The sequence below is a fragment of the Pantherophis guttatus genome, chromosome 3 (assembly GCF_059756535.1).
Source record: "Pantherophis guttatus breed Tessera chromosome 3, ASM5975653v1, whole genome shotgun sequence".
Classification (NCBI taxonomy): Eukaryota; Metazoa; Chordata; class Lepidosauria; order Squamata; family Colubridae; genus Pantherophis; species Pantherophis guttatus.
Window position 1 is genome coordinate 67850893 of NC_142065.1, and position 27632 is coordinate 67878524.

The window sequence follows — 27632 nt, forward strand, 5'->3', positions numbered from 1 at the left end:
TTTATTTCTATACCGCCCTTCTCCCGAAGGACTCAGGGCGGTGTACAGCCTATTTAAAAACGCAAGACAAACATCAATTTAAAATTTATTTATTAAATAAATTTGGCTCCATTTAAAACCCCAGAAATTTAAAATACCCCAATTTAAAATTATCATGTCGATAGCCCGGTCTAGCGGAACAACAGGGTCTTCAGTGCACAGCGAAATACCCGGAGGTCGGAGATCTTATGTATTTCTGGGGGCAATTCATTCCACAGGGCTGGGCCTCCTACAGAGAAGGCCCTCCCCCTGAGTGTCGCCAGCCGACATAACTTGGCCAATGGCACCCTGAGAAGACCCTCTCTGTGGGAGCGAACTGGCCGGTGGGAGGCTATTGGTGGCAGGAGTCGGTCTCGAAGGTACCCGGGTCCTATGCCATGGAGCGCTTTAAAGGTGGTAACCAGCACCTTGAATCGCACCCGGAAGACCACTGGGAGCCAGTGCAGCTCGCGCAGGAGGGGTGTCACATGGGCACAACGAGTTACGCCCATATCCACCCGCGCGGCCGCATTCTGGACCAGTTGGAGCCTCCGAGTGCTCTTCAAGGGGAGCCCCATGTAGAGAGCATTACAATAGTCCAGCCGGGAGGTGACAAGGGCGTGAGTGACCATGCGCAAGGCGTCCCGGTCCAGAAAGGGCTGCAACTGGCGAATCAGGCGAACCTGGCGAATTACAAAATTGCAATCTCCAAAAGTTTATTAGTAAGCATCTCTCAAAGCCAGTAGGCATTTTATAAAATAAAAAATGATAAGAGTTATAACCCTATGATTCATTTGAAAGAGTGCTTACCTTCCCTCCAAGAAACAGAGGTAAGCTGAGGTGGCAGAGAATGTCCTAGGAAGCTAATTTGGATGCTGAGGAGCAACTTCATCAATTTATTTTCTGGTAAAAGAAAGCCTGTGATTTGGTCTCAAAATCCAAATTATCCATGCCCATCAAAAATTTTTTACTACCAGTTCTATGGCCGTGGCTTGATGGGTATGGCTTGGTGGGTGTGGCAGGGGAAGGATATTGTAAAATCTCCATTCCCGCCCCACTCCAGGGGAAGGTTACTGCAAAATCCCCATTTCTTCCTGATCAGCTGGGAGGCAGAGAATAGAAGTGGGCGGGGCCAGTCAGAGGTGGCATTTACCAGTTCTCCGAACTACTCAAAATTTACGCTACCGATTCTCCAGAACTGGTCAGAACCTGCTGAAACCCACTTCTAAAACAGTCCCTTTGCTATTATTGTATAGGCTTTGTAGATGCTCAGGTTTAACTGTAAAAAGGCAAAAAATCACTTAGTGTGAGCAGATGTATTTTCTTTAGTAAATTCTTTCAGGCTATTATTTCTCAGCCATTAAAATTTGCCATCTTGATACTTGGTTATTCACTATATACTATAAAATATTTATTAAGGTTATAGAACTAGTGCACTAGGAAAAAACACATGTGGAACAATATGCTGGCTGTACTGGAGAAGAACATTTCTGCTGGGTTGCATCACTGTCTGTAAATTTTATTGATTATAATTAAGTTCGTCTGTATTGTCTCTGAGAACACAGATAGGTTTAAAATCAATATATTCATTAGGAAAACCAGCTTGAAGGGAGGTTTAGTAGAAATAAGCAGCAAAGCTGCAGCTCTGATTGCATTTATAAGCATTAGAGGCTCATCATATTTTTCTATAAGAGGGACGATTGTAATACTATTTTGTTAATTTATCTTCATATTTAGCTGTTAACCCATTATCCATTTTCTTTATATCAAGCCTCCATTAAAAGCAGAACTGTACTTTTTGTCAATTGAAGGGTAAGCTCTGATTTCAGGTATCTAATTTTCATCCAAGTGGCTTCAGCTGTATTAATTTGCACAACTCATCTGTCCTGCATCTGTATCATCTTCTTTGATGACATATGGAACTATTATATACACACAGAATCGCATGCTGTCACTTTCCTGAAATTTCTGTTGAGTTAAATGGGCAACACTCTATCTTTAATCTCCTGCAGCACAAAAAATAATTGTACTTGGGCTCTTTTTTTTTAACACTTTAATACTTTTATTTTTTTTTAAAAAAAGTTTTGGTTCTATTTAGAACAGTTCCATGATTCCATTATTCTCTATATAGAAACAAAGACCTTTGTATATTTATTTATTTATGGAGCATTATTTTAATGCTCCATAAATTATATGGAGCATTATATGGACACCCAATAAAATTATACTCAAATTACACAGTATTTTGCAGCATAAAGACTGTCTAACACAGGGGTATCAAACTCAAGGCCTGGGGGCCGGATCTGGCCCAAGGGGTGTCAAACTAAGGCCTGGGGGCCGGATCCGGCGTGCAGGGCTGCCGTGGAAACAGCAAAAGACTGACCTGCAGTGCCTCAGCCAGCAAAAACGGAGCTTGGGAGGGCCGCAGGTAGCCACAGAGGGCTGCAGGAGGCTGTCGCAAATGAAAACAGAGCTTGGGAACCCATTTTCTCTGGCAGATCGCTCGGGCCACCACAGGTGCCCTCGACAAGAGTGACGTCGAGCTGATCAAACCCACCATGGCCATGCCTTCCCGGCCCCCCAAGATCAAACACAACCCTGATACGAGCCTCAATGAAATCAAGTTTAACACTCCTGGTCTAACACATACACAAAAGAAGAAATAACCTAAAAGGAAGGATATTCCAGAATCTTGGTGCCACACAAATAAGCACTGCAATTATACATTGCATAACCCTTGATTTGACTAATGACAATCTGGTAAATAAACCACATTTGACTTGGTTCAAATAGAAAGATAAAGATTCCCGTCGCACACATGTGCTAGTCATTCCTGACTCTAGGGGGCGGTGCTCATCTCTGTTTCAAAGCTGAAGAGCCAGCACTGTCCGAAGACATCTCCGTGGTCATGTGGCTGGCATGACTAAATGCCAAAGGCGCACGGAACGCTGTTACCTTACCACCAAAGGTGGTCTCTATTTTTCTATTTGCATTTTTTACGTGCTTTCGAACTGCTAGGTTGGCAGAAGCTGGGACAAGTAACAGGAACTCACCCCGTTACGCAGCATTAGGGATTCGAACCGCTGAACTGCCGACCTTTCGATCGACAAGCTCAGCATCTTAGCCACTGAGCCATCACATCCCTGGTTCATACATAACCAAGCAATAAACCATACTCTAAAAAATATTGAGCACCACACAAACCAGTCTATTAGCATAGCAGACTTTGTGTTTTATTCAAATTTAGTCCTTTAAATTGCAGTAAAGCTAAACTAATCTGAGAACAAATACTGCTTATCAGAGTTAACTACCACAGACAATTGTGAACTTCTAACTCATTGCTAAGCCTGAACCTTAAAATGGAACATAAATCAGACCTGGAAGTAGTATTGAATAAGGAACATAGTCACTTATAACCAAGATGCAGAGAACTAAAAAGTTGGCTTCTGTGAAAAGCAAGACCAATCTTGGATAGGAAACATAGAAGGAAGCAGTGCTAGATGCTAATAGAGACATTATTATGTACCTGAATTCCTTTATTAGTCTTTATTTATTTATTTATTTATTTATTTATTTATTTATTTATTTATTTATTGGTTCGATTTCTATGCTGCCCTTCTTGGAGACTCAGGGCGGCTTACAATGCGTTAAGCAATAGCCTTCATACTTTTGTATATACCTGTTTAGTAGGGCTTTGCCCCCACCCAAGCGGTGTTCTTTTTTATACAAAGTCAGTTTATTGCCCCCGCAATCCGGGTCCTCATTTTATCTACCTCGGAAGGATGGAAGGCTGAGTCAACCTTTTCTAACTGAAAAATTAATTCCTTAAAAAGACAGATTTTTAGCCTGGCTTTCCCAGCCTTTTATGAAAGCATATTTATCATACAACATTACTGGAGAGAGGAAATGGATGATGTCTCCTCAGGGTAGGCTTGCCAGACATAAGGAGAGAAGGAAACATGTCTTCCTTTGTGACCTTAGGTGCGTGGTACCGACCTTTTCCTGTGCAGTTGGAAAGAGACAATATTTCTATCTATGAAATTTAGATAGAACAATTTACCTACATTCACATTCTTAAATAAATTGAGTCAGAATAGATAATAAGCAAATATAGAAAACAAATTTCTTTAGTTTCTGCACTACTTGATTAAAAGGTTTTGTAGTGGTAACTATACAGGTGTTTTTTTTTTCTTAGAGTTTAACTTTGCATTTTTCAAAAAGCAATCAAATCATAGTTGAGCTGAGGTGGCGCAGTCGTTAGAGTGCAGTAGTGCAAGCTACTTCAGCTGACTGGTAGCTGCTGTTCAGCAGATCGAATCTCACCGGCTCAAGGTTGACTCAGCCTTCCATCCATCCGAGGTGGGTAAAATGAGGATACAGATTGTTGGAGGCAATATGCTGATTCTGTAAACTGCTTAGAGAGGACTGTAAAAGCACTATGAGGCAGTATAGAAGTTTAAGAGCTATTGCTATTGCTATAGTTGCACTACTGTTGTGAAGATACTAGATTGGGACTGGAGAGTGGTCCTCATTTAGCAATCGCCTTTAGCAATCAATTCTGAAGTGTAAAAATCTATTTAGTCAAAAGAACATTTAATGAATATTTTTATAATCTTTATTATCCATTCTTACTATAAGGCAGTGGCCCCCAATTTTTTAGGAATCAGGGATTGGTTCCATAGAGAAAGGTTTCTCTGCAGACCGAAAGGGATGTGGTTTGGCATGTTTTATTTATTTTTTATTTTATTTTATTTTGAATTTGTATACCGCCCTTCTCCCTGAGGACTCAGGGCGGTGAACAGCCAAGTAAAAACATCAAATACAAATATTAAAATACAGTTAAAATATACATATATAAATTTGGCCCCATTAATTAAAAACAATAAACAAAACACTTAAAAACACTTTAAAAAATTAGGCCAGCCCGGCTTGCTGGAAAAGGAAGGTTTTAAGGGCACGGTGGAAGGCACCGAGGTCTTGGATTCTCCTTATCTCGGGAGGCAATTGATTCTAGAGGGTAGGTGCCCCCACAGAGAAGGCCCTCCCCCTGGGGGTCACCAGCCTGCACTGTTTGGCTGATGGCACCCCGAGGAGGCCCTCTCTGTGGGAGCGCACGGGTTGATGGGAGATCGTCGGTGGCAGCAAGCGGTCTCGAAGATAGCTAGGCCCTATGCCATGGAGCGCTTTAAAGGTGATAACCAACACCTTGAAGCGCACCCGGAAGACCACTGGGAGCCAGTGCAGCTCGCGCAGGAGTGGTGTTACATGGGAGCGCCAGGCTGCTCCCGTCACTACCCGCGCTGCTGCATTCTGGACCAGTTGGAGCCTCCGGGTGCTCCTCAAGGGGAGCCCCATGTAGAGAGCGTTGCAGTAGTCAAGGCGAGAGGTGACGAGGGCATGAGTGACTGTGCACAGGGAATCCCGATCAAGAAAGGGCCGCAACTGGCGGATCAGGCGAACCTGACAAAAGGTCCCCCTGGTTACAGCCGTCAGATGTTCCTCCAAGGACAGCTGCCTATCCAGGAGGACTCCCAGATTGCGAGCCCTCTCTGTGGGGGCCAACGACTCGCCCCCAATAGTCAGTGATGGAGTCAACTGACTATATCGGGATGCCGGGAGCCACAGCCACTCAGTCTTGGAAGGGTTGAGCCTGAGCCTGTTCCTCCCCATCCAGATCCGCACAGCCTCCAGGCACTGGGACATCACTTCAAGGGCATCGTTGGGGTGGCCTGGGGTGGAGATGTACAGCTGGGTGTCATCAGCGTACTGGTGGTATCTCACCCCAAAGCCACGGATGATCTCGCCCAGATGTTGCCTGCATCCCATGGATAGGACTTTGCATATTTGTGTGGCCCAGTTGCTGGCATGCCATGGACCAGTGATGGATCACAGACTGGGGTTGGGGACCCCTGCTATAAGGAATTTTTTAAAAAATTTCAAAATTAATTAGAAAAAATGTTTCCTAAGGGCGTTTACAGATTGAAAAAGAGAGCTGTGTTGTTTTGAAGCAATCCAAAAATATATTCCTAGAAGTAGAAATCATTTCTGCAATATTCATTTTTCCTGTATACAGTGGGGCAAAAAAAATATTTAGTCAGCCACCAATTGTGCAAGTTCTCCCACTTAAAAAGATGAGAGAGGCCTGTAATTGTCATCATAGGTAGACCTCAACTATGAGAGACAAAATGAGAAAACAAATCCAGACAATCACATTGTCTGATTTGGAAAGAATTTATTTGCAAATTATGATGGAAAATAAGTATTTGGTCACCTACAAACAAGCAAGATTTCTGGCTCTCACAGACCTGTAACTTCTTTAAGAGGCTCCTCTGTCCTCCTCTCATTACCTGTATTAATGGCACCTGTTTGAACTTGTTATCAGTATAAAAGACACCTGTCCACAACCTCAAACAGTCACACTCCAAACTCCACTATGGTAAAGACCAAAGAGCTGTCGAAGGACACCAGAAACAAAATTGTAGACCTGCACCAGGCTGGAAAGACTGAATCTGCAATAGGCAAGCAGCTTGGTGTGAAGAAATCAACTGTGGGAGCAATAATTAGAAAATGGAAGACATACAAGACCACTGATAATCTCCCTCGATCTGGGGTTCCACGCAAGATCTCACCCCGTGGGGTCAAAATGATCACAAGAACGGTGAGCAAAAATCCCAGAACCACATGGGGGACCTAGTGAATGACCTGCAGAGAGCTGGGACCAACGTAACAAAGGCTACCATCAGTAACACACTACACCGCCAGGGACTCAGATCCTGCAGTGCCAGACGTGTCCCCCTGCTTAAGGCAGTACATGTCTGGGCCCGTCTGAAGTTTACTAGAGAGCATTTGGATGATTCAGAAGAGGATTGGGAGAATCCATATCATATGGTCAGATGAAACCAAAGTAGAACTGTTTGGTAGAAACACAACTCGTTGTGTTTGGAGGAGAGAGAATGCTGAGTTGCATCTAAAGAACACCATACCTACTGTGAAGCATGGGGTTGGCAACATCATGCTTTGGGGCTGTTTCTCTGCAAAGGGACCAGGACGACTGATCCGTGTACAGGAAAGAATGAATGGGGCCATGTATCGTGAGATTTTGAGTGCAAACCTCCTTCCATCAGCAAGGGCATTGAAGATGAAACGTGGCTGGGTCTTTCAGCATGACAATGATCCCAAACACACCGCCCGGGCAACAAAGGAGTGGCTTCATAAGAAGCATTTCAAGGTCCTGGAGTGGCCTAGCCAGTCTCCAGATCTCAACCCCATACAAAACCTTTGGAGGGAGTTGAAAGTCTGTGTTGCCCAGAGACAGCCCCAAAATATCACTGCTCTAGAGGAAATCTGCATGGAGGAATGGGCCAACATACCAGCAATAGTGTGTGACAACCTTGTGAAGACTTACAGAAAACATTTGACCTCTGTCATTGCCAACAAAGGATATATAACAAAGTATTGAGATGAACTTTTGATATTGACCAAATACTTATTTTCCACCATAATTTGCAAATAAATTCTTTCCAAATCAGACAATGTGACTGTCTGGATTTGTTTTCTCATTTTGTCTCTCATAGTTGAGGTCTACCTATGATGACAATTACAGGCCTCTCTCATCTTTTTAAGTGGGAGAACTTGCACAATTGGTGGCTGACTAAATACTTTTTTGCCCCACTGTATATTATATAAGATTTCAATTTATTAGAATATAACTTCACAGCATGATACATTGTACCTAAGTCCCACTTTTTAACTGAAACTATACCATAGATTGTAATCTTTTTCTGTTGATTCAACTTGTTTTAAAACACTTAAGCTTTACAATTTGTTGATATATGGTTGTTTTATTACAAAATGGCTGAAAAATATCTAATTTCAATAAAGGAAGATTCTCATTAATTAATAAACACTGTGCAAATAAATAATTGAATCAGAGAAACAAAATAACGGAGACACTACTCAATTTATAGCCCAGATTTTGGCACTTTTGTGAGAATAGGATTGGCTATTTATTGTTACTTATTAGAATTATCTCACATCTGGGAGTCTAAGAGCACAATGTAACAGATATAGGATTTTCCCACCTGATCTTCAAAATTAGTTCAAACCAGACATGTCTTGTACAGTATTTGCCAATAAACAATCTAGGTGTTTTAAGATTTACAATAAGGCTATTGCACTGTTTTATTTGTAAATTTCTTCTCCTTGTCCTTAGAATATGTTTGTATACAGTGCCACATTCTATACCTACAATGCAGTGTGATCAAGTATATTGCAAGTTCAAATGGTATAAATCTTTCTGAGTGTTTGAATTTAGCATGTTTTAACAAAGGCTTACTCTGTAGCAAAGAGATAACAAACAATGGCAAAACCTGCAGGCTAGGCTTTACTTAGAAATATAATTTCTTTCCTTCACTACTCTCAACCCAAAGTATTAAGAAAAAAAATTCTGCTTATTTTCTGTAAGAAGCTATCTTAGTAGCCATTGTCCAGAGCAAAGGTACCTCAGGCACAAAGTATTTTTTAGGTAAATTGGAAGAACATTGGTTTAACAATTTTATTCCTGGCAGTATACAAACAGTATACAAAGAGGGTTGGAAGCATCTGCTACAGCAATATCTCCTTTGTTTTGTATTTTTTCGGTTCATTAAAACAGATGTTAATTGTGGCTGGTAGTGGAGAATCTTTCCTTTAAAGTCACTTATCAGCAGTTTGGTTTTGCATGGCTGCTTAGCTGATGGGGAGCTGTCCATTTATTTAAAAAACAAGGCCTCAGTTATCATATTGTTTAGTGTAGGGTAGAGAAATGAAGCATTCAGATGTGAGCAAGAGTAAAGGCGCTACCAAAATCTTTTTTTTACCTAATCAAAATTTGTAATGGTTGTAGTTCAGTGGAAAAAGTGTCATTGCTATTCGTTAAATATTGCAATGTTTTCAAATATTTAGAATTTTATACAAAGGCAGATTTCATTAATTTTCAATTTTATTTGTATCTATATGCAAGACTTGTTCCAAAGATCCTAACTGGAGGAAAAGTACTATTATTTTCTGTTTAGGATACTCTAAAGAGTACAAAAGGCAGATGAGGTAGATCCCATCTAAAGTAGAATATAAGTAGAATCAACCATAAATAGTTGCTCTGAAACAACAGAAATTCTTATTCTATTCAATACAAGTTATTACTGCGCACATTTCAAAATATATTAAGTAAAATGAACAATCGTCGCCATATCCAACATATAATATGTCCAAATAAAAAAAATAAAGTTTATTCAATATTAATCAAATATTGAAAGTGCCCAAACTGAATTTGATATGTATTTCATATAAAATTCTTCTTAGTTTCCAGTCTGAAAACTGTTATTTATGCTCATGAAAATAGACATTCTGAGAACCAACTGGATTATCCAAATGAAGCAAACAAAAGTGTATTTTTCTGCCCCATCTGGCTTATTTCTTGCTTTTTCTTGCGCAAACCAAAAGCAATAGAGAATGTGCTACCCACAGATACCTACATTTATACACATCTGGTCTCAGTTGATACCTGGAGTTTAATAATAAGAACAACATCAATAATAGCTGGCTGAGAATGAAGAGCTGAAAGCCAACATCCTGCTTTTAGATTTCACATAGAGCCCAAAACTAATTAGAAAGTAAAGATTGTGGGAAGCTGGAAGTGAGTCTGTTAGTCAGAAGGATTTAACCTAAAACTTAAAGGAAGGAAGGAAGGAAGGAATAAACTATGAGTTTTGGACATGCAGCCGTACATTCCAATAGAAATAGAAGATTCTGGAAATGTCCTGATGAAGAGAGAAAGGGAAGTTGAAAGGTATTTCTAGGCTAACGAGGTGAAAGGAGGAAGAAAACAGGAAAATGGGTACTCAAGAAATCTACCAAGAGCAATGGGGCATTTAGGGGTACCTGTAAATTATTGAAATACAGAGGAGGAAATAAAAGGTGAAACCAGTTAGATAGATTTTCAGTGTTAGTGAGAGAAAATTAGAGGTGATGTTAAAAAAAAAAAGAATGATGAGGCTGTTATGTGCTTAGAATGTGGGGTGTGAGAAAAAAGAGGAGCTGTGGTAAATTCGAATGAAACAAACTCTGTGACTTTGTGATTTAAAACCCAGGATGTAGATCGGTCATGTATTTCATTACTCAACCAGTTTAATACACTCCCCAATTGTCCGTTCTGTGAAATGGATATTTTGTTACAAACTGAATCCTTCATGGTACACATTTTGTGAGAATAGCCATTGTCCATGGCATGTAGTATAAATGTTTCAAGATGTGCATGAACTCAAATAAAGTTGAAGATTTCACTTTAACACATGTTCTATCCCATAATATGTAGTAAAGTCCTGGAGAGCAGGGAAATTTGTAATCCGTATACTGCACTGTTAACTTTCATGCACGTTGAGATGCAAAACAGGTCGGAAACCAAAAGGCAAAAATCTGATGGGTAAAGAAATCTCTTATCATTTGTTTTTGTGATTCATAAATTGGAAACATGGGCCAATACTGAAGGAAACTCCTACCCAGTGCTTTCTCTTTTGGAGCTATTGACATGTTTATTAAAACAGGATTTTAAACACTGAAAATATGGATTATGAAGATTTTTATGTAAAACAATTTAGACAATGCAAGAGTGAGTGAGTGTGTGTGTGTCATTTTAATATTTTCTTGTACTTTTCTATAATTTTTTAAAGTATTGATAGGATTGTGTTGTATACAATGCCTTCAAGGGTCTCTGTTGTAAAAAGTGGCTTAGAAAATCATTTGCTGAATTCATTAAATTGATAAGTAGAATTGCTTAGTATATAAATAAGTTTGGGAAAATATTTCTCTGCAATTTCATAATACGACATTTATTCATAACAGGACATTTTTATACACTAAAGTTATAATCAATGTTTCACATTGTTAAAAAATGGAGATATTTTGTACCATTTGTATACATTGCACTTCTATGGACTTAACATATCAAAAGTCAGTATAGTAAATGAGGTTATCATTAAAATAGCTAAAGTTAAACTTAAGTAGCTCTACTAACTACTTTTTAGCTACCCTGTTTTCCCGAAAATAAGACATCCCCTGATAATAAGCCCAATTGGGCTTTTGAGTGCATGAGCTAAAATAAGCCTCCCCCGAAAATAAGCCCTCCTCGAAAATATTTAAACGCAGAGCTGGAAATCAGGTAAGACGGCAAGAGGAGCTCCACGTGCCCCAAAATAATAAGACCTCCCCGAAAATAAGGCCAAGCGCTTATTTCAGGGTTCAAAAAAATATAAGACAGGGTCTTATTTTTGGGAAAACACAGGTAAGTATTTTTCAGTAGTTGCCCTCACATGTGTATTTGTATTTATGCATATATACCTTTTTAAAATGTTTGACAAAATCCAAGACTAATAAATAAAATTCCCTTAGAATTTATACATACACTGATGTCTAGTAGCTCAGACTGTAAACTCCACCATTCACCTCCCAAATGTTAGGTAAGGGCAGGGGTTAAGATTTTCCTCCTGTAGCTCCGCTCTTTTCTCCTCTAGTTCTCAGTGGTGCGGCTTGTACATGATTTTTATATCCAGTGTGGTTTGGTCATATAATCCTGTTTCAACATGGTATCTTTGTTTTATTTTTGGCAACCCATTATTTTTTAAAACATGACTTGTTATTGCCGTATGGTTCTTTGTTTTAACCACGATGTTTGGCCTTGTTTTATCTGTAGCCAAATGTGTGATTTTTGGTTTGGCTTGTTCAACGGTGGTTAAACAAGTCTTGGTTTAGCATCGTGTATAAAAATGGGTGTCATCTTTGCACTTGGAGAGCAGTAAGAAATTTCCCTCTGTTGCATAGAAGCAGAAAAAAAACTAGAGGATATCTGTTTTTGGAGGCAATGTCAGTCAGTTAGTGGGACAGTTCATCCCTGTTCTGTTTCTAGATAGCTCACCTGTTTCTAGTTAAAGATATTGCAAAGATTGCTATAACATCAGCATCAGGGGTGAAATGCTCTGAAGTCTGCTATCGGTTTGCTTCGCTACCAGTTCGCTTCACACACACATGCACGGTGCGCACCAAATACATGCTTCACATGTATGCGCACCACAGGTGCTACCGCACAGCACTGAAAAAGGAGGATTGAAAAGCCTTTTCTAAGTCTGCAAAAGTAAGTAGAACAGCAAGGGGGGAAACAGCTGTGCCGCGTGGTTTAGATTCGCTAGAAAGCAGGATATTCTGCTTTCTAACGAATATAAATCACGCGGCACAGCTGATCGTTGCAAATACCAGTTCGCCTGAACCGGTAGCATTTTTTTTTTACTACCAGTTCGCCCGAAGCAGTAGCATTTATTACTACTGGTTCGGGCAAACCGGGGCAAACCAGTAGCATTTCACCCGTGATCAGCATCATAGAATTGCTGCCCCATAACAGAGAAACAGCAGCTCTCTCGAGGCTTTCTTCAACCTTTGACTGCCACATTTATAAATACCATGATCCTATGTGACATCCTGAAGTGGAAATTTAGGATACAGTTCTCAATAAGCTTTAGCCACTTATTTAAGTATTAATAACCGCAAGGATATCTTTGATAGTCTGGCATCCTACATGCTATATCTGTGAAACATTCATGTAATTGAATTAATGTTGCTTAATATTAATGCAACTGAGTTGTTAATCAATAAAAGTTCCTAAAGTAAACTTTTAGGACTTTGGGGATATAAGATATTATTGCTAGTGGTGGGCAAAAAAGGAACAAGAAACTAAATAAGGGCTATTAAGAGGAAATGATGAACAAATACAGAGTAAACTGCATGGAAAAATAAATAAAATACAGGGTTCAGGTCAAATGATATGCTCAAGAAGAACCATGGAAGAGCATAGTAAGCCTGGTTTCATTGTTTCATTAGAACCCTAGATAAAATCTAAGTTCAACTTTGGCTGACACTAATGGTTAGAAGTAGATTTCTCTGTCACTGAAAGTTTGTAGGTACAAATACATATAATACATATCAGTGGTGAAATCTAAAATTTGTTACTACTGGTTCTGTGGGTGTGGTTTGGTGGTGGTGGGGGTAATGTGACTGGGTGGGCATGGCCAATTTTTTTTTTTAAAAAAAACCATTTTTTCTACAGCCTCTTCGGTGAAGAGGTTGTTAAAAAATGCTTTCAAAAGGCTCTGATGATCCCAGCTGAGTTGCCTGATCGGCAGAGGGTTTTTTTTCTTTTAAAAGCCTCTGCCAATCAGGCAACTCAACTTGGATCGTCAGAGGCATTTAAACGAAAAAAAACCTCTGCCGATCAGGTAACTCAGCTTGGATCGTCAGAGGCATTTAAAAGAAAAAAAACTTCTGCTGATCAGGCAACTCAGTTTGGATTGTCAGACGCTTTTAAAAGGAAAAAAAGCTTCTGCTGATCAGGCAACTCAACTGGGATCATCAGCTGACGATCCCTTTGACGATCCCAGCTGAGCCGCACGATCATCAGAGACTTTTTTTTTTTTACTTTTAAAAGCATTTTTTCAGCCAAAGATGTTGTAGAAAAAATGCTTTTAAAAATTAAAAGAAAAAGCCTCTGATGATTGTGCGGCTCAGCTGGGCATGGGGAGGCAGGGATTTTTGATACCGGTTCTCTGAACCACCCACCTCCATCGCTATTGGATCAGGCGATCCGGTCCAAACTGGGAGTATTTCACCCCTGGTACATATGTTTCCTCTCACAAACCTGTATTCCAGCTTGTGTGTCTTTGGGCTTATTTATGCAATAAATAGGTGCACACTTTAAAAGTAAAATTTAGAACACCTGAGTCCTTTAAATTGTCTTCCTGCTTGTTGTTTTTGTTATGCAAATATCTTGAGCAATTTCAGTGAATACGACTAGGAAAAAAGAGGAAAGATATTCTATGGATAAAATCATTTCTATAAATAAAATGAATTTCAGCGTATTCTAGAGTATATAATTGGATATTTGCAAATCTTATCTGCTGTATAAGAAAATGCAAAAACTGCTCTTCTGATTAGAAAAATCAGAGGATTTTTTTAAAAAAGTTGTTTTAGTGGGGCACTGTCTTAAAATCTTTCCTCTAATTTTTTGTGTTTTAGTTATTGGTGAAATTGGTTTTATTCAAGTATACAGGTAATTCTCAATTTACAACAGTTCATTTAGTGCCCTTTCAAAGTTGCCACGGCACCGAAAAAGTGAGTTTGCATGTATACCATGTGTCAATGCACATATAAAGGGCAAGGTCTCATGTAGCATCCACCATTTTAGCGCCTGCCATCTTGTTAATATCATTGGGTTCTCAGGAACAATGTTTAAGCTCTGAATGGCCCCCAGAAAAAGGATGAATGATACTAAGAAATTCACTGTAACTTAATGAAAACATGTGTATTCTAGCATGTTATATTGGATGAATACAAACAGCTGCACCCTGGAGGAAAAAAAACCTCTTATTTGAACCTATTTATTTTTTAAGATTAATTTATAATGGAAAGTGTCTTAATTTATTATTTACCGCCAATTTTCTTACTGTGTTGCATTCTATAATACAATGTTTATACTGCACATTGAATATATGAAATGTGGTATGTGAAAGTTCTTCAACATTCTTATAGAACCGTAAAAATAATAGATGTTAGAAATCCAATAAGTCAATATGTTTTTCTCTTGAAGTTCCTACAGTACATTTTGTCCAGGTTTACCTTTTTACCATTTCCCTTGTGAGATTCTTTTGCAGGCCATTCTATCGTGTTGCAAGGACAGTTTTCTTAATCTCCTGAATGATTTTTTTCTTTCTTAATTTAATAACTTGGTTCTTAGCTTTATCATCTTGTATTACTCTTCCTGATGTTTATACTATTAAATATTTAGAGCCATCTTTGATGTTGTTGCATAATCAAGCTGTAAATGTTTAGCTCTTTGAAGTGTTAATCATTTAATCCATTTCTCTAGTCCCCTAATTAGTTTGGTGGTTGTTCTTTGATATTTTGTGTAGTGGGCTACAACAGTGAGCATTTTACTGAAGGATTTGGAATTTTCAACAGGCCTTTCTGGGTGGTTGATTAGAGATAATTCACTTAGTGCAGAGGAAAAAAGGGAAGTGTGAAAGTTCATGAAGAGGAGTGGCATTTTTAGACACTTGATGAATCTTGTTAGGGTTTTCTCTAATGCACAAGTGTTTGGCCTACCTGTATTCTTTTACCTCATAAGATACTTACTCATTTGAATGTTATACAGTGTTATATCAGGTGCCTTCTTCTGCTTGCATTCTCCAACTTGCAAACAAATAATAAGATTGTTTCCTTTTGCTGGAAGGGAAACAAGAGAAAATGGAGTTCATGAAGAAATTCATAAAATGAAGCCGATTTTCAAGGGGCTATAAGGTTTAAATAAAGCTTAAGGAATTCTGGAGATGGACTGAGTCAAATACTCCCTTTACAGCAGTGGTGGGTTTCGCAATAGCATTTACATTTATATACCGCTTCACAGTGCTTTACAGTCCTCTCTAAACTGTTTAGGAGTCAGCATATTTCCTCAATATAGTCTAAAAAAATAGAAGAATACAATTCCATTTGAACATCTTAACTTGAAAGCATATATGATCCTGAAAAAGCAAAACCTTAAGTAGTGTAGGTTTGAACTGTGTTTTGCACTATGAATGATTCCTTTTTTGAATTAAACCTCATACTGTATAACTTCTTGGTTAGAACTCCCCGTTCCCAACCTACAACACATTTCTTAAAATATCTATTCAGAAACCAAATTATACTAATTTCATTGGGACTTATATCTAGGATTGCAAATTTTAGCTTGTGTTAACTGATTATTTTACAGCCAAAAGTGACAATGTTTGATTAGCAAAATATTCAGACCAGGAATACTGTGCTGCATATACTCACCAGCACTATGGTTAGGGTCCATAGAGAATCATTAGAGCGGGTGGTTCTAAATTGTTTATCCTTTATGTGTTTGGGCTGTGAGGCATATAAGGGACAAACCTCTGTGGTTTAGATAGTCATTTTGCCTCTTAACTCCTTTAATTCTCCTCTCTCTCATTAGCAAAACAAATTGGTCTTCCCCATGTCAATAGTAGCATGAGCTCAGCTGCATTTTAGGAGGTACAAACAGCCCCAGTTGCACCTAGCAAATGCAATCTTTCCTTTTGGATCCATAATAACTTTGTAGAGCAATTTATTTGTCCTATCATATTTGTGCTATTATATTTATTTAATATGTTTATTATATTTCTATATCCTTTAGATATAGTTGATCTCAAAGAGGTTCACAATAAAGTGGTTAAAATACAATAATGAAACTTATGCATTCAAATGAAGGAAGACAAAACCAAAATGGGATTATTCATTCCTCTGGCAAGGATTGAAGGATGAGGGATTTTAACTACCCTCTAAATCACGGGTGTCAAACTCGCGGCGTCATGTTGCCGTCACATGACTTTTGCGACATTTTTCCCATTCAAGGAGTTGAGATAGCCATGGCTTGTCCATTCGGCCCATGGGTCTCCAGTTAGACACTCCTGGTCTAAATCATATAATAGTGGCCAGACCACAGGAGAGTGAGCGATTCTGGGCTCAGGCATCACTCCTGATAAGGATTATTTGCGAGTAAATACAGAATGAGGCTCTGTGGTTCTTGGCATAAACCTTAGAGTTCTTCTTGGGTGATTGTTCTGATCATCCAGGTCTATAAAACGGGGCAGTCATTGTGTGAAGATGTAGGTCTTTAAGTTTTTAGGGTATTTCTTTTACTCACCAGCAATGCAATTGTTTCAGCAGAAGTATTGCTAACTCATGGGTAAGTGTTCCACTCAGAAAGAAGAACACAAAGCCATTCTCAAATTCTTAGTTTTTAAGATGATAGGACTTCCTTGCCTCCCCACCAACAATGGACGAATAGAGCTACCTGGAGCAACTATGAAAGAGTTTGAAAAAGGGAATGTGTGGCTTTGTTTTCTTACTCTTTTCCTTGTCATGCTACCTTAGTTTCACTTAACTTCTGTCCTGCTTCCTCAGCCATAAAGCTAGTCTGCATTGGGTTTGTACCTCCAAAGGGCTTTTCCCAAGGTTTTCTTTATTGTTGTTTGTAAAGTGCTTTGGGAACGTGCCGAAAGACATGCAAGGAATCATTATGGTTAATAATCCATTATTTAAAATATTTAGGGCCATTGAGAAAAATAATGGCACGTATGTAGTGAAGTGGTTAATGCGATTGCATCTCTTACAGGTTTCACCAGATACACTCACTGTACAATGGATAATTGTTAGCTCTTGTTGTGCAGATGCTGCTGCAGATGGAGCCCTGTACCTGCATGCATAGCAAATGAATTAGACTGGCAATCCCCTTTATAAAGCATAAATATGTAATTTGTTCAGCTGTTGTAATTAAATATGTATGTGTGAAACAGCCACCATTCAGGTCATTAATGATGCGCTATGCCAAATTAGAGCTTACAGACAGTAATGTACATTGTTGTGCAGTGGGGGAATTGCAAATAACATAGCTAAGCCTTTTCCTAGTAAAATGATGGATTCAGTGGCATTAAAGGGAATATTTATATTTCTGGCATTTTGATTACTTCAGACTATATTGACATTAATGTACAACGAAAGAAAGCACAATTGGACGCTGTTAGTTTTATTTGATTATTGTTTGAACATTTTAAAATGCCCTTTAGGTGCACATGTTGCAGGATTTTATGGAGTATAGCGTTTTGTATCCGTTCAGTACATATGCTGATTCAGTAATTAAGACACATAAAAGCCCCAATCCATACAGTCTTGTGGGTGCGGGCATTGATAAGCCCACAAGGCATTCCTGCACATACAAAGACTTGCCCAAGCCCAGCAATATGAAACACAATTTTAGATACACATTTTTTCTTGCATCACGTTATACCCGAAAATGGGGAAATTAATACTGTTTAAAAACTCGATGTGTACTTTACACATGCATGTTTCAGACTCTTCATTGATAAATTAGTGGAATTAATTCAAAAAGTGCTATTGCTAAATAACTTTCCATTTCCCTACTAATCTACAGGATTTGTGAATTACTTCTCATTAATGTATTTATGGCAGTTCAAAATTCGTTCCATGTATGTCACCTGCAGTGTCTTCCATAGGTAATAGAAAGAGTCCAATAATCTATTGGATTTCAGCAGATGATCAAGACCAGAATATGATTTTTATAATCCCTCGGCTTTAAAGAAATTTTTTTATTCCTTCATCTCCTATAAGGATAGAATATTCGGGTACAGAGAACTATATTTTAATCATGACATAGAAGAATTAAATCTGATCAGGTACTGATCAGATCTTTTGTAAGAATAAAGCAGCAATATTAAGGAACAAAATTAAGAAAAGTCTATAATATGGCAAAATATAGACTATTTTATATGGAATTAGACTTAATTTAAGAGTACAATCTTTAGTACTGTATTCCACTGAAGAAAATATTGCTGATTTTAAAATTGCTGAGATTCTCCTTTCATTTGAATGACCTATGACTTAAATTAGTTTGTATACTGTCATAATTTGCTTATTATATATATTTGAGCATTACTATTTTCTATTAATGTTTCAAATATAGATCTAATACACAATTAAAAGGCAGATTTTTATTTGCCCATGTTGATGTAACTAGGTTATTTTCTCACTGTGTATACTTGGTCTCTATTGTGGTTTTACATATGTTTTGTTTTGATTACTAGTAGTGAGTATACAAGCGCTAATCATGTTGACCTTTCTGACAACAGACTAACAGAAGGAAGGATCTTCCAGAATTAATTGTATCTTGTTCTCAGTGGAACGGGACATTTTTATTATTATTATTCTTTGTCACATGTTTCAGTTTGGCTTCGTCTCGGTAATATTAGTGGTGGGATACCTAGATTTAAAGTAGACTGACATAAGTAACATTACATACATTTATGATTTGGGGAAAGATTGGACCAGCTAAGTAGCGATATTAAAAACTATGTCATAAAAGCCAAGTAGAAAATGAGATTAAATACCAGAACATTTTCTGTACTACTGAATTTGACTCTGCAGCTATGCAAATTAAGAGTTAAGAAGTTGACTTGGGAAGTACCACAGAGCATCACCTACTGTATTGTCATTTTTACAACTATATGAACCCCCTCAGAAGGGTCATCAATCAATTCAGGATGAGCTGTCAGTACCCTCAATTCCCAGTTATTCAATTCCATCTCAGGCAAAGTGGTGGATAAACCTTTGCAGATGGAGGTCCTGTTTGTGGAAAAACTGCCTGTATTTTGGTCAACTCTTGATTCTGGAATGAGTGGCACCACTCCTGAAGGATTGGATCCTCAACTTTGGATTTCTTTTAGACTCATAGCTACTGCTGAATTTGCAGATGAAATCTGTAATTGAACAAATCATTGCTCAGATTATTCTATTAATTGCAATCCGACTTGAAGTAGGGGGGCTTAGATTTCTTCAATGCATGTTCCATTAGGCTGGCCACAAAAAGTGCTAGTAACCTGCAATTCATACAAAATGGCTCAACCCACCTGCTGCAACCCACAGCATTATTACTAAGTTGCCATAGTTTGAGTGTTGCAGTGACTTCCAGTAGGTTTCAAAAAATGCTAGTTTTAACCAATAAAGTCTTTAACCTATAACTTCTTTCATGGTTTTCAGGTTTTTTGCAGGATTGTGGTCTTCAAATAAAAGCCCCTTTTTCTGAAGGCTTATAAAGAGTGAACCGTTAAGTTTTCTCTCCATTCAAAATATTGATGGGGAGTCTGGAGGCACTGTTCCTCATTTGCAGCCCTTTCTCTTTGGGACAGACTTCCCCCAAACATTGGACAGGCCTCCAGCTTGACACTGTTTAAGAGGCTTTAGAATTGGTAGAGTTCCAGGGAATATTTAAGATGTAATTGCTACCATTGGATTGTGTGTCAGGGTGCGTTTTGTTTAATTTGTTATTTTTAATTAAATTTAAATTAAAATGTAAACTGTTGGGAATTTTATTGGAAATACTGTGATATATAAAGACTGTAAAGAAATAGATAAATTATAATATAAAGCTAACAACTTGATTTCATTAACCTGATAGTGAAAATTCTGTATTGGTCTGGTTTGATACAAGTTAATTCATGTTGACATATTAAAGTATTAGTGTGGAATCTATGTACATTTTATTTAAATCATTTAATTATGAATTGAAGGGTTATAATTATTTCAAAATTTTCATTCTGTCCATTGTTATATGACAAAGCAATTAAGTTTTAAAAGTAGGTTAAATTAATTTAATGAATTTCAGACAGAAACAGATTTGGGCTTTAACCCACTCACCCCGCCCCTCGTGGTAGACCACAATGAATGTTGACATATAGAAATATTTTTCCAGATTGGATGTGAGTTTTCTAATAGGAAAGGTTTTGCATTTAAACTCATTCAACTTTACTGAGATCTGCTGTTTTTATAATGGTTTATTTTCTTATCTCTTAGAGTTTACAGTTATCTTGAAAATATGAAAATAAATCTGTTTTGAGAGGAATGTGACGCTAATAGGAAGTGTAAATTCTTTAAAAGAAGAGGGTTCTGTGGGATAAACGAAATCTCTTGGGTTTGCCTTTATTCATCTTGGAACTACTTTTTCCCCTCTGAAGTTTTCAATTCCATGCAAATATGTTATTTTTAAAACAAAGTATATAGCACACACCTGAGAGTGGCCTTAATTTTAAGGAAATTTAAATGAAAGAAGGCACAGAAAAACTCTCTACTGATAAACCAGCTCTGAATCAATCATTTCTATAATTTCCATTATATTTATTATAATTTTCCAAATACCTACTTACTAAATAATAATTATATATCCTCATTTTTCCTCCGAGAGTGCTCTTTTTTCTATTTCTTATTTCTTCTGTTGCAACCACCTTTTCCTTCACTTTTGTGATCGTTGCCTTTAATGCTATTTCTGGTTGTTGTCTCTAATTTATTGGGATAGTTTTTTAAAATTTATCTACAACATTTGATTATTGATTTAATTTATAGATTCTTTAGCAGCCTTCCAGTTCCAAGGGCTCCAAAGCAGTTTATAACTGAAATGAAAACTATTTAATCCAACATCTGAAAATATATTTAGAAACCAAAAGTCAAAAACAGCAATAACAACAATGGCGGGGGGGGGAGCAATCCATATAAAATGCTGACTAGTGAGACAGCAGCAAACAATCTAACTTCTAAATTAGGATAAAATGTTGATTATCTAAATAAGAGGATAATTGTTTGCATTGACTCTCCAGCCAAAGAAACATTATAGAAACATGTGGGTAACATATTAAAATGCAGTGGGAAAAACCAGAGACTCGGTTTAAATTTTCTGGAATATTTAGCACTTTACAATAGTGTATATCCTTTACAACACCACAAATAGCCTTGGTGGTGCAGCAGACTAAAATGCTGTTAAGTAGCACCAGCTGCCTGCAATTACTGCAAGTTCAAATCTCACCAGGCTCAAGGTTGACTCAGCCTTCCATCTTTTCGAGGTAGGTAAAATGAGGACCCGGATTGTGGGGGCAATAAGCTGACTTTGTATAAAAAAGAACACCGCTTAGGGGGGACCGAAAGCCCTACTAAGCAGGTATATACAAAAGTATGAAGGCTATTGCTTAACGCATTGTAAGCCACCCTGAGTGTCTAGAGAAGGGCGGCATATAAATCGAACCAATAAATAAATAAATAAATAAATAAATAAATAAATAAATATACAACTGTATGCAAAAGGTATTTCAGTTAGTCATGTGTCTAATTGTTTGGGATTGCAGCGCTGACCGGTTAAATGGAAAGATTTGAGGGAGAGTCAAATGGTGTCTCAGCAGACCAGAGTTTCCTTGACATGATGTTAATTTTAATCCTTCAAGGTAATCCATAGAAGATGCACACCAGGAGTACTAGCATTGCCTTTATTGTAAAGTTATGTTAGCAGAAGTTACTTTAACTTGCAAGTCTGAAAGCATTATTTATTAATTAAATTTATATATATCGCCCATCTTGCTATTTGGGCGACTCTTTGTCTACTTTTTTCATTTTTATTCATCTAGATCAGAAGTGTTGAACAATGACCCTTTTATGACTTGTGGACTTCAACTCCCAGAATTCCTGAGCCAGCATGCTGGCTCAGGAATTCTGGAAGTTGGAGTCCACAAATCTTAAAAGGGCCATTGTTCCACACCCCTGATCTAGATGTCCCCACTGACTGCAACTAGATATGGATTTTCCCTCTGAAGTTAGCTAAGATTTGTATTGAATTGGAGACTCTTTAGAAATTTAGAATTTTTTTAACAAAAATATTCCTTCAAATTGAGACACTCAGCTGCAAGGGCTATTCTTACTTAGCTAGTACATAATTTAACATTGTGCCATGAGGGTACTGTCATTTCTCCCTCAATTTAAGAAGGAAAGAGAAATGTCTATTTGTTAAAGAGACTTGTACTTAAAAATGGAAAGGTCAGACAACTCATTGTGTGAAAATGTACTGGGCCTTGTTATCCTTCTTAATTCTCTTCCTTTAAGTTGATGATGTTCGTTTGCAGAGAAATTATGTCTAACTCTGACTGTACCTTCTTCTATAAACAGAGGATCAAGCTCCAAATCCATACTGAAAGTAAAAATATGGGACAGCTGTTCTAATGTGACTCATCCTACCTTCCCGAACTGACAAGAGGTGTAAATGAATTGGCCCTAACTATAAACATATTAAGCACGGAAAAGCTGTGTTAGATAAATCAGCTATTAATAAAAGGGGTGGGGACACACTGGTGGCATCTGGCCAGGTCCTTTATGATAAGCCTTTGCAGGCGTGGGCCAATCCGGTTTGATGGTTTGTTGGCATTGGCTTCTTCGGCCAGTGCTGCAGTAAACACTTTTCCTTGGAAGTTGGTTTTGTGTTGTGTCTGGCAGCCACACTGGGTTGCTTGAACTTTAGCCAGAGGCAAATATTTATTCATCAGAGGACGCAGTGTTCAACTGATCAGGCCTGCAAGAAAGGGAGAGAGCAGTTGGACTCTTTGACCGTAAAGGATGTGTGTCTTTTTTTTTTTTTAATGGCATTCATGACGTGAAATGGAACCCCATTTGCATCTATTTCAGTGTCAGCTGTGTATCTTGTAACATAAACTTTGCAAATTTGTTTAAACATCAGGCTTAGATGTATTTCTAAAAGAGGAGCATCCTGATCTGAGCTCTGTTGCTTTAATTCCTGTTGGAAAGTTTACAGTTAATATTTTCCCTGGAACGCTGTCAAGCTTTTGACAGAGCCTGAGTGTATGCTGAACTGTGAAACTGAGAAGCAGAGCAAGTTGTGAGAAATCTGTTTCTACTCAAATCTGTAAGGTTTATAAAAACTTCAGAGAGGCAGAAAGAGGGGGAGAAAAAAATTTGAGACTGGCTCTCATTTTGCTTCTCATGGAGCACAGCAAGTCCGCCATTTTAAGAATTCAGCAAAGGGCGAAGCTTTCAGACTCCTTACATGGCGGCTGTATTTACTTCAGTACCGGCCAATCGTACAGTCTGTGCCAAATCATGTGACATGCCACGAATGCACTTACAGTCATTTCCTTGTTTCTAAAACTTTGTTACCTCGATAGATTACTTTACCTTGTTTTTGATGCCAAATGTTCTTTGCCGAACGTGTCTTGCAAGCTGGCATTTGTCCACAAAGTTATTTTAGTAGGTTAAAAAAAATCTTCAAGCACTTGAGCTGTGTGCATTCTTTATGGAAAATGGATTTCCCCTCCTGGCCTCAATCCAAAAGCACAGAACACTCGCTGGGCGAGAAGAGAGCTTCTCTGCAGAGGAACTGGTGGACTGACACACTCTAAATTTTTGGCACTTGACCAGACGAGTGAGATAGATGCCAGAATTCAACAAAATAACACATTATTGTGTAATAGGAACAGGACTCAAAATGAGCAAAGGCTCACAAGAACTGAACACCAGTGCTGCTTTCTTTCTTTCCTTTTCTTTTTTTTTTTAATATAACAGAAGCTCAAAATGGCACTTTAAAAATGTTATTTCAGAAGAAGGAAGGAAATAGAACTGTAAAGTATTGAATGAATACAATCATACAGTTTCAACATAAAACAGAAGGGCTGGAGAGAGGGAGGCAGGGAGAAAGAATGGATTAAAATTACTTCAGTGAGTTTTTTTTTCCCCTCCCAAACTTGCACTGTATTATTCAGGTTAACCCAATGCTTTCCGATCCAGAGTTCTAAATTATATGGAAAACATTTAAAACAACACACTTTTTTTTTATTTAAGAGGCCAGAAACTCAAAATCTTAATTTTAGTGTTAAAAATAAGTTTTAAATTCTTAAAATCAAAGTAGTCAGTGAAAAAAAGGCAGTAAGGCTAAGCACACATGTTCTTATATTATTGACATAGCAGTTAACTGTCCTTAAGTTAGATCTGCTAGAGAGTGAAACAGTCAACAGTAAGTTTTATAGACTAGCAGAAGAATGTGACATTACTATATCTCACCAGGATCTATATGTGCTACACTACTGTGGTGCTGACATAACTGACTTTAGTACTACTGGTTACTATTTTGCTCAGAAATTATCCCCACCTCCAGGACAGCATAATTTTATTGAATCAATGGGTAAACCCAGACATGTTTGCCCTTTACCATCATAATTAGAATATAGGATAGGTCTAATGTGCAATCACACAATTCAAATAGCAGCGTAATCAACCTAACTAGTAGACATAAATCTCATACATCAGGGGACAAGGTTGGAATAGTCTCCTACAGAACTTGGCATTCATAAATGGGAACATTTATTTGATGAAGTTGAGAACATTTGGTGAAGTATTTGACTGAAACTGTCAAGGTTTCGGGGGGGGGGCATAATTTTAATACTTGATTTCTCAGAACTCTTAGAGATACTCTGCCTCAGGATCTCGATAAAAGGACAGAACTGGAATTTCAACTTCAATCCTGCAACTGGGGCTGCATTGATAAAGTTTCCCACAGAGGTAAGCCAGTGATTGGGGGAATGTCAAGGAGGAAAAACTGCCTTAGGGTAATAATGGGAAGAGAGAATACTAGTTAAACCTACTAAAATAACAAGTTTTACAAACGGGATATAGATCAAGTGTCTTGTACAGAATGAAGGGTCCTAATGGCCCCCAAGCTCCAAATGTAAGTAAACTGTTTATGAGGGCACTGGGATTTATAGGGATGTGTATGGGTGAGCATCAGGACAGTCTAGACTTTTACAACTGTTAGTTACTTATGAATTTATTTTCTTTGCAGAAATCTGAAGCACAAAGCAGAAAAAAAAAGTCATTGCCATCAGAAATCCATTGTATCTCTCAACATAGATAGGTGAGTACTACCTGACTACCTCATCTGTTACCTATAGAAAAGCCACCAAACACAAATTAAAGGGACAGGACCAAAGAAGAAATCACATCAAATAATGAGAACTTATTTGACCTTCTCATCCACCTGTTTCCAATCACATCTAAATGCAAGATCTACTGCATCCATTGGTCATTGCTACTTCATATGTATCCTTTCTCTGCAGGTAACCTGGCAAGCAGCAAATTTAAGAGGCAAAGATGTTCACTACTCTAGTATAAAGCGCATATGAGGAAGCTTTGTGGACAAACCTGAAGCAGAAAACAAGCAGCGGAATAATTCTCTTTTGAGGCTGCTTCACACTTTCTCCTTTCAGAAGTCCTGTGCTTGAATAACAGACCGTTATACAGGATGGGCAACTTATTGAACATTGAACAATAAGAAGTGCTGCAGCTGTTGTCTTTCTGTCTATCATACAGGTGGTTTTAGACCTGCGCCTCCTTGTATAAGGCTGTCAGGATTTTCCAGCTTAACCAATATTGTTCAATAAAAACTATATTTTACCTCGATTGACATGAGAGTTAGCTGTTTCTTTCTTTCCAGTTATTCACTACAGCTTTGGGGAGTGGAATAGGGCATTTAGATTTGAACATATGCTCCTCTAACATGTTTTAGTAGGAGTAATCACAGAAACATCCAAATGAGACGAAAGATATTGAGGGCCTAAAGACTTTGGTAGATCAATGCTATGTCTCTCTTCACTACTTGATATAATAAACCAAGTGTGTATTATATGAGACAACGGAAGGATGAGGAAGACTGATAGCACTTAACAGGCAGTCATATTCCATGTTAGGAAAACAACAACATAAAAAATGTGGCAATGAAACACTGAGGGCTGAGCAAAAATTCTTTTTCCTCACAATATTGTCATAACTACTGAAAAGTGTGATTTACACACTTTTAATAATTGAAAATGGTCTTAGCCTTTTGTGACACCTCTAATACAGCTAATACAGTAGAAGTGTGAGATACCTTTAGGGAATTGACAGGTGTAAGAGCCATATATATTTTGGTCTAATATAGTCTACATTTGCATGCAAAAATTCAGGCATTCCTGCTCAATTTGTATGCTGAATTGAATAGGAACCTATGTAATGTAAAATTAAACAAAAAGTAAAATACATATTTACTGTCTATATGCAATTCCTTGCAAATTAGAAGTAAAATGTCTTTCATGGTCCTTAGATTTGATTGTTATTGATGGGCTGTATTAAGATCTCAGCCATACAGTATTATCGAAGGACACTTATGGATGTTTCTTAAGAAGAAAAGTTCTGCAAGGAGGAGTAGGGAAAGATTTAAAAACATGAATAAAAAGATATTTAGCTGTGACAGGAAATATTTAGAAGTTATTATTTCCTCCAAACAGGCTGTTACATAGTATTGATTGAACAGGTATTCACACTTTTACACCAGACATAGTCAATGTTTTCTTATTTCATTTTGTCAGATAAATGACAAAAATTTAGATTTGTAGAAAGGTTATGTATTTAACTTCGAACCATGTAATAATTATCTCGGCTTCTGTTCATGAAGCATATGGTATGGTCAAAAGAGCCTAAATGTTTGCATTTACACTTACGCCTCACTACACATGATGTTCACAACAATGTACTCTATAGCACTCTATAGCACTTGAAAGCTGCAACTGGTCCATAGTGTGGTGATGTGGGCTATATCCATGTAACACCACTGCTCTGTGAGCTGTACTGGTTCCCAGTAGGCTATCAGGTGCAATTTGAGGTGATGGCCATCACCCAAAGCTCTCCATGGCACAGTGTGTAATAGTGGGAGTGACCTTGAAAGATGGTGAAGAGTCATAACCAGGCCAGTAGCCATATAAGAGACAGGTTTACCATTCAGCAGGTATGTGGGCATGATAAAGTCTCAGGAGACACTACCCCTAGTTTCATTGGCTGTGGACAGTGGACAAATGTATTTTCAGATTTGCAAGATTCTGTTAACATAAACTTACAAAAAAATAGAATTAATTCAACTAGATGTGCTATTTGTCGGGACTATTTCACCTGTCTATAGGGCCAGGCTATTTTCAAGTTTGCCTTTCCCTCATTGTTTCTGCTTGTCCTACAGAGATTAGAGATGACATGTTCCAGGTCCTTTCTATTAAACAATGCCATCTTGTTGGACTCTGAAATTGTGACTTATAAGTGGCAGTGCCTGACCTACGGAACACTCTCCCACTGGAATT

At 38.0% G+C, this 27632-nt stretch overlaps 1 protein-coding gene and 1 long non-coding RNA gene across 9 annotated transcripts in view; both read left to right on the forward strand.

The window, feature by feature from the left end:
• LOC117664304 (uncharacterized) lies at positions 1-27410 on the forward strand. Of its 2 annotated transcripts, none has more exons than XR_015733119.1 (3): positions 1-25198; positions 25313-25384; positions 25587-27410. It is a non-coding gene; the product is annotated as an uncharacterized LOC117664304 (long non-coding RNA). The 2 variants fall into 2 exon arrangements; XR_004590989.2 differs by having other exon boundaries at positions 1-25032.
• Positions 1-27632, forward strand: part of NFIA (nuclear factor I A) — a 465394-nt gene that overhangs the window by 249880 nt on the left and 187882 nt on the right. The window lies entirely within an intron of this gene.